General features: G+C 46.5%; 1 long non-coding RNA gene across 1 annotated transcript in view; it reads right to left on the minus strand.

The window, feature by feature from the left end:
* Positions 1-431: 431 nt before the first annotated feature.
* The window catches only part of LOC102383806, a 25,482-nt gene continuing 17,381 nt past the window's right edge, over positions 432-8,532 (minus strand). Inside the window, exons 2-3 of the long non-coding RNA XR_324358.3 lie at positions 3,334-3,492; positions 432-815 (exon numbers count right to left, since the gene is read on the minus strand). This is a non-coding gene — a long non-coding RNA (uncharacterized LOC102383806). The remainder of the gene's footprint in view (positions 816-3,333; positions 3,493-8,532) is intronic.

An 8,532-nucleotide genomic window follows, 5' to 3' on the forward strand; every position in this document is an offset into this window, starting at 1 on the left:
ATTGACATGGGTATGTAGAACCCAGGAAACTATGGGCAATTTTAGGGAAAGTGCTGTTTAAAGCCCCAAAGACCTTGGGCAGACCCCCCGAGCACCCAGCCCCCAGGAACACAGAAGTAGTAGTCCAGGCAGCCCCCCACATATACCTAGCGACCCCCAATTCCAAGTCACAGTTGAATGCACTGACCCCTGATCAGTTGTCATGAGTGGAAATAAATTGATGAGCACCACAGAGACCTTGGGCAGCCCCCCAGCAACTCAGAAGCTGTGGTCCAGGGAATGCCCCCAGCCATCTACCTCCAGTCAGCATAGCACCACACAGAGTTTGGTAAAGTACAGGAACCTTCTTTATCGAACTCAAGTGTAGGAGAGAAAGGAAAACAGAGCATTTCATTTGCATGCAGTTGACATCTTCCTGTTCATTTTCCTTGGTGTTCAGCCAATTGGGGTCTTCCTCTTTTGCTTAGGGAATTGTGGGGAAACTCCAGAGGATCACAACCAGGAGACTCCAGTGCCTAAAGATGACCCTTCTTCTTGGACCCTTGGCAATGTTAAGAGTGGACATCTCTGACCTATGTCAATTGTGGACCATTTCCCAATCAGTGACATTCTGGAAATGGTTCAAGTGGTATGTTGGTCTGCACTCTTGGGGTATGTGCCCCATGTGCTTGGCTTATAGGGTTTTCTTCACCATCTTCTGCAAGGAGAGGCCAAGAGCCTCAATAGTTGCCTTTCACCGTTGCTCTGAAGGATGCAAAGCAGTTGTTATTCCTGTGGTAGCCACTTCTCTGTCAGTGTCTCAGCCATGAGAGGATCTGCTTTGAGAACAGGATGGGAAAGATTCAAAATTCGAGCTTAAATTGAGTATATTGTAAAGGAACAGCAGTAAAAGAGCAAGTGGCTTTCAGCCTAAGTGCAAAATGACTCAAAGCTCTTAGTGAGTCTTTTCAAGGCTACTTTAGAAACCACAGACAAAATTAGGAACAAGTGGAGACAAATTACAAGGTTATTCACCCAGAGAGGCACAGCTGACAGTCAGCACCTCATTGGGATACATGTCAGAAGGGCAAAACCAGCAAGAACTTAGCACAAAGAGAATGCAGAACCATGTGCAAGATGCCTGGACTTCTTATACAAAGCATGGGAAAAGGTGAGCACTTCGCAATGGGGCCCACAAGGAGCTGTAGCAGAAATTGTCCTCTCTCACTTCAGGCAAGTGACCCAGCCACTAAGCTACAGTCCTAACCCACCCCATGACCCACCTCACACTTCGTAGCCAGGGATGGATGCAAGGGTAGGTACAGTGGTGCAGCTGCACCTTCCTTTGATTCCTGCTCCACCCACAGTTTAAAAGAAACTGCCTGGGAGTGGCAGCAGCATTTCTATTCAGGGAGTGCTGAGGAAATCAATTGACTTTATGGCTCATTATAATCTGCCCAATTCCTGCTGATCTCTCTTCCCTGAACAGGTGTTAATGATCCTCTCTCCTTTTTAATGGCCTTGATGTTCCATTAATAAAATTATCGTTTCTTCTGCAATCTTGCTATCTGTTAGCCATTCCTGGTAATATTCCTTTTCTATTTCACAGCCCTTCAGACTGTTTTTTGATCTAGCTAAAACACGTAAACAAGGTATGGTAATATAAAATTAAAACTGTAAATCTTTAACTGGAGAAAAAAGTGTCTTGTGTTATATATGATAGTGAGCCCCATCATCTGCACCCCGCTTTCCAGATTCCTAGACCCACCCATGTTTGTGACACCATGAATCTTGAGTTCTCTCCTCCCTGGACCCCAGGCCTCCTATTTTCTGCAGGAAGGCTATAACCACTAGGCTTATATAGAAGAGCCTCCTCATCCTCCTGGGAGAGAGTTTTATGAGAACATCAGGCCCACACAGTGCAAGAAAGCCCATCCCACTGGACAAAGAATAGCTACCAGGTTGAGTCCCCTCAACCTGTCACCATGGCATCCTTCAAACAGAGGGATGCCAGCCTTCTGAATCCTAGTAGGGCTTTGGGGTAAGCAAGGTACAAGTGGCCCAACCCAGTCAAGATTGAGCTGTTCTGGGCATGTGCAGAAGCACAAGACAAAGTGCCTGGGGAGTCAAAGCACCGATAGAGTGCAGCTCTGCAAGGTTTAGGTAGCATCTGTTTTGGAGCAAGGTTGAATTTGTCCTGCAGTAGAGACTGTCCAAAACATTTATTCTCTTCTTTGAAAGGGCTCCCAGACATAAGATACATGCAGGATTGGCAAGACACCCTCCCAGCAGTCAGCATCTGAGTTAACCCTATTCTCAGCAAGGGTCTTCTCCAGGGTTCCACCAGGAGTCAGGCTTCCTCCTGTTGCACAGACAATAAGAATGCAACACCAGTGCCTTGGAGCCCTTGGGACCCTTGTGTGCCAGGGAATGGCCAGATACATGACAGTCTCATGATCTAAACAGACACAACTAACAGAAGAAGCTTTGCAAAATTCACTATATCGCAAAATCCACTATATCAAGACAGGGCCAAAAGCAGCTTCCCCAATGTTATAAAGAGCATGTACAGCAGAACTGGAACTGAAGACACCGCTCAACAATGCTTAGTCACAGCTCCATCCTTTACTCTGAGCCATGGATCAAACAGACAGCAGGAAAGGTTCCTAGAGTTAAAATGAAGTCCCACCTGCAGAAGCCTTTAGAACATCAAAATGGTTTGTGTTCCCTCCCGCAGAGGGATTAAGTGGTACAATAGGAGAAGCAAATATGTGACTCTGATCAAGCTTGAAAAATGCCTTTTAAAAAAAAGAAAGAGAAAGAATTATCTTGGGGAGTGGATGGAGAGCTTGAAAAGCTCTGTGACTTGGTGGGGGGGTCACTGAAGAAAGATCATCAGAACTGACTTTATGATAAAGCAGGTCTCCGGCATACAGACACTGCCTCTAGTAATGAAACCCAGGGCAGAGGAGGGGAAGGCTGACAGAGACTGTGCCCAGAGCACTGCTTTGACCACACTGTCCAGAGTACAGAATGAGGTCCGAGATGCACCCCATGGTTCTGTAGGTCAGGCAGAGGTGATCCAGTACAGGAAAATATACTGGCTTTGCTTTAGTATGGCAGTCTTGCCCAGGGCACTTTAAAATGGTGAGCTTTTTTTCCCTTCATCTGTTTATTATTATAACTAGGGCAAGGCTAATGCCTCACAAGAACCATGACTTTATTGCCTGCTCTGAGCTAAATCATGGTGTCAGAGGAGTCAGCTGCCCAGCACAACAATCAGCCATAAGAGAAAACAGATATGGTCTAGAAGCAGTTCCCAGTACATGAATGGCAAGGTCAGTTTGTGCTCACCTTGTAGTAGTCTGACTGTTCTGTTCTAGCCTCCTTCCTCCTCAGCCTTCAAACCACCCAATTTAACACAAGGGCATTGTTGCAGGCCTCACATTTTTCACGTGCTGTCGCATCACACCATATCCATCCTTTTCTTACTGCCAGGAAGCCAGTCACCTCCTGAATGAGAGAAGGAAAATATAAAATTAAAAAGGCCAAAGCTCAAGGACAGTACATGTGGCCTCTTGTGCTTTTATGCCTATTAATCACAGCTCTGCTCATCACTTCTGCATTTATTTTAGAATTCACACTATGTTTCTACCCAACTCCACCTCAATATCTATCTCCACCCCCTTCTTTGCCCTTTCCTCTCCTTGGACTCAGATCAAGGCCATTGAAGTCAGTGGAAATACTTTGGAAAGATAATGGAAAGTATTTGGATGGGGCCCATAAGCCTCATACACAGTTACCAGCCCTCGATACCATTAGCCACTTATGCCTACAAAGATTTTCAATCTTTGATGTGCATCGGGCTTCCCTAAGTGAGCTACAGCATTATATTATAGTTCCATTTTTTTCCGTTATTCATCTCACTCCCACCTAGACTACATCCTGCTTTTCCATGGCCATAGATTCATAGATGCTAGGGTTAGAAGGGACCTCAGTAGATCATTGAGTCCAACTTCCTGCCCTGGACAGGAAAGAGAGCTGGGGTCTGACAACTCAAGCCAGGTGCTTGTCCAGTCTCCTCTTAAAGACCCCCAAGGTAGGGGAGAGCACCACCTCCCTTGGAAGCCCATTCCAGATTCTGGCAACCCTTACCGTGAAGAAGTTCTTTCTGATGTCCAACCTAAATCTTCTCTCTATTAGCTTGTGGCCAGTGTTTCTGGTTATTCCAAGGGGTGTTCTGGTAAACAGAGCATCTCCTACTCCCTGCTGCCCTCGCCCCCCCCCGCCCGGCGCTCCCTCTCCTCCGGTGAATTTGCATACTGCCACAAGATCCCCACTCTGCCTTTTCCTGCAGAGGCTGAAAAGGTCCAGGCCCCTCAGCCTTTTCTCATAAGGCCTTCCCTGCAGGCCTCTAACCAAACAAGTGGCCCTCCTCTGGACCCTCTCAAGATTGTCTACATCCTTCTTGAAATGTGGCACCCAGAATTGGATACAGTACTCTAGCTGCAGCCTGACCAGTGCCACATAGAGGGGGAGCATCGCCTCCCTGGACCTGTTCATGATGTACCTACTAATGCATGACAAAGTGCAGTTAGCTCTGCTAATCACTTCACCACATTGACGACTCGCATTCATCTTGGAGTCGACAACGACGCTGAGATCTCTTTCTGCCACTGTGCTGCTGAGAAGGTCATCCCCCAGCCTATAGGTGTGCTGATGATTCCCTCTCCCTAGGTGCAGCACCTTGCACTTGTCATTGTTCAATTGTATCCTATTGTTCTCTGCCTACTTCTCTAACCTGTCCAGGTCTGCCTGGATTCGGTTTCTTCCCATCAGTGCATTTACTTTGCCCCATAGTTTGGTGTCATCTGAAAATTTGGACAGAATGCTTTCCATGCTCATCTACTCTACAAATTATTAGATGCACACAGTTTTTTGCAGGCAGCCATGTTCCATTTTGAGGCCAGTCTGCAAATACAGTTAAGCCACCTCTCTGAATGCCATGGCCCAAATCCAGCTCCACTTGAGCAGAAGCTATCCAGTGCCATTAAACCATGCTATCCAATAGATATTAAACACAAAATACCAAGATGGTAGGAGCTTAGCCCTGAAACCAGGGCCTCTCCCTTCCAGGATGCACTGTCTGTCTCAGTCACATTTCCTCTGGCTGGCTTTCCTTCTGGCCACACTTATCTTCTTTTCTTGGCTACTTATTCCAGGTGTTTGGGGCCATGTCTGGTTTGTGATACTTTGCAGGAAAGCAAGAGATTCAGGTTCAAACCCACTGTGGCTTGGTGAAAGATGTAAAACCTGGGTCTACCACTTCTTGATCATGCACCTTAACCAGTAATCTAGTGAGATAAAACTTTCAGGTATACACTTTCCAAGAGAACTTTCTAAAATCCACATAAGTGTTCCAAAATGCCACTCATGGAGATAAAGTTAACTGCAGTCATCAAAAAGTAAAGTTGGGTTTAGGCCTACAAGTCCTGTAACCAGCACTGTTCCACCGGGGCAACGGGGTGGGATCCCGTGTTAACTGTATCAGGACAAAACAGTCTTCTAGCAACAATCCCATAGGACTGATACCCACTCTGGTCACAATTTTAATTTCTGTTGCCCTAAGATGAGGTTGAGCCAGAGTCCACATGTCCCCGCACTGTCTCTCTCTCTCTTTGCCCTTCATCCCTGCCTCCCCCACCCCCCACCTACAAATAGTCAGCCCCCAGTGTTATCCGGAAGTAATTCCTCTCATCCTGCTCACCCACCTCTCCACGCATTTATACTCACCCACCTATGGTACCTTAGCATTCAGGTACAGCACCATGGACAGCTGCCGGGAACTTCCCAGGCAAGCCTCAGGCTGCAACCCAGTCATGGAAACAAGCATGGGGCTTCCTCAGTCTTGGGATGAAGGGATAGTGCAAGGGGAAGGAGGGAAGAGGGTGGAGGGCAGAGGGAGAGGCTGTCTCCTGTCACACCTGCTTGCTAGGGCTCAAACTCCATCCTACTTTATAAAACACAGTGGAGCACCCTGAGGAAAGAACCCCAGAGGGACAGAGATATGCTTGAGGTCAAAGAGAAGGGACTCCCAGTACACAGACCCCATGAAGAGTTCCAGGAAGTTCAAGACTTGGCCAAACAGGACAGAGACAGATGTCAATGAGAAGGTTGGTGTATCACTGCATGCTTTTTCTAAGCAAACTTTTTCATGGATCCCCAAACTTCCTCCACTTCTCCTTCTCTGAGAGTTGTACTAATTAGAGAAGCACCGCATCTCTTGTATCGGTGTTCCTGCACTTAAAAATGGTAGTGGGGGCACTTGAACTAAAGCTCATTCAACAGGCTTTAGTTCAAACACCCATGCTGCCATTAAGCTCAAGGATGCAGATACACAAAACACAGAAGGTTGCTGCAGCATGGTAATTCCCATGCTCCAGCAGACTCGATTAATCAAGTCTACTCCAACACACTGGAATTCCTGACTACAAGCCAGTCACTACAGTCCATAATTAGCTCAGCAACAGTTACTGCCCTACCCTTTTCCCTGTTACCCAGGATAGCTGACAGCCCACCTGCACAAACTCTCACAACTACAGGCTTTCTGAAGGCATCCTTGCCCAACTTCATACTCCCTGCTGACAGCTGCTGAACAGTCCTGCATCAAGTCTGTCCCAGCTCATCATCCCATAAAGATCTTGATGGAAAATTTTTCAGGAACTCTCACTTCTCTCTTCCAGTTCACTAATCCATGAATTTAAGGATGCCCATCTTATCTGGCTCAATGGTCAAAGCCAAGGTATCCTTGGAGACATCCCTTGCACTCTTGCTGAATACTGGCCTTGACTGGGAGGAAGAAAAAACAGACAAGGAAAAACACATTATCTGGGCATGAAACAGAGATGTAAAGAGCATCCCTGTTTCTTCTCCAGCTCAAAACATGAGGTGCATAGGCTTTATGGAGCTAAACCAAAATACCTCCTAACAGCCACTGCACCATACAAACAGTGCTATCTTTCTCAGACCCCAAACCAATTGACACTGAATCCTTTCTACTCAACCCAGGGAAAGATAAGAATTGCTGGGACTTTGCATATGCAGACCTGTAATTCATGAAGGAACTGTCACCACTCAGCACCTTGATGTTGCATGGCTTGGAATGATTTCAGACATATTTCTCCTGTTATTACTGCTCAATGAAATTTTATTTTGTGACGGGGGTTTTTTTGCTTGAAAAATGGACACACCTCCCAAAACCTGTATCCACCTCTCCAATGTAGAAGTTGTTACTTGTCCAGAACCCACATGCAAGCCAAGTTCTGTAAGGTACACAAGAGAGAGATCTTAAGACCTCCAGGGGTTGAAAAGTGCTTCAAATTCCTCTCACAACTGTCCTGATGTTGGGCTGTTAATGAACAGACCAGTCAGTCTTTCCACTTCTGCCCTCCAACCTACCAGTCACCCCCCCCCACATGCACACACACTGCCTTTGATTCAGAGAGGTTACATAAAGCACAGCAAGCAGAAATGTTCACCCTAATGAGATCCAGCCTAGCCATGAGGCATCTCCAGTACCTTCTCAGGCTGCCAAATGCACAGTCAACAATCACCTAGTAGGTGCTCAGACAGTAACAATGTCTCTCTCCTTGCTGCAGAGCTTGAGAAGGCAAAGAGAACCACCCCCACCCCCCGCCCCCCAAATCATAAGGATTAGTAGTGTAAGGATTTCTTTATACAACATAGGCAGAGGGCAGAGTTTATTTGCACCTTGTAGACTAACTAAATCAGAGCTACATAAACTTTCATAAGCAGTAGATTATTTCATCAGTTTCTATGAAGGAAGAGCAGTGATTAGAATACAATGGGTAGGGAAGAGGGAGGAAAAAGGAGAGGGCATTGCTGGGAGAGGCAAGGTGGGCAGAAGAGACGAAAACCAAGCAGTTCATAGAATTATAAAAAATTAGGGTTGGAAGGGACCACAGGAGGTCATCTAATCCAAACCTTTGTCCAAAGCAGGACCATCTTCAACTATATTAATACAGCCAAGGCTTTATCTAGCCTGGTTTTAAAAACCTCCAAGGATGGAGAGTCCACCACCTCTCTAGGTAACCTGGTTCAGTGCTTTACACGTTCCTAGTAAGCAAGTTTTTCCTAATATCTAATCTAAACCTCCTTTGCTGCAGCTTGAAACCATTGCTCCTTGTTCTGTCATCTGCTACCATTCAGAACAGTCTAGCTCCATCCTATTTTGAACCCCTCTTCAGGTAATTAAAGGTTGCTATCACATCCTCCCTCAGTCTTCTCTCCTCCATAATAAATAAGCCCAGTTCATAGTTTCATAGCTGGTAGGGTCAGAAGGGACCTGAGCATATCATCAAGTCCGACCCCCTGCCATGGCAGGAAAAAGTACTGGGGTCAAACGACCCCAGCAAGGTGTTCGTCTAACCTCCTCTTAAAGACCCCCAGGGTAGGAGCCAGCACCACTTCTCTTGGAAGTTGGTTCCAGATCCTAGCCGCCCTGACAGTGAAGTAGCGCCTCCTGATGTCTAG

The sequence above is a fragment of the Alligator sinensis genome, unplaced genomic scaffold, assembly GCF_000455745.1.
Source record: "Alligator sinensis unplaced genomic scaffold, ASM45574v1 scaffold239_2, whole genome shotgun sequence".
Classification (NCBI taxonomy): Eukaryota; Metazoa; Chordata; order Crocodylia; family Alligatoridae; genus Alligator; species Alligator sinensis.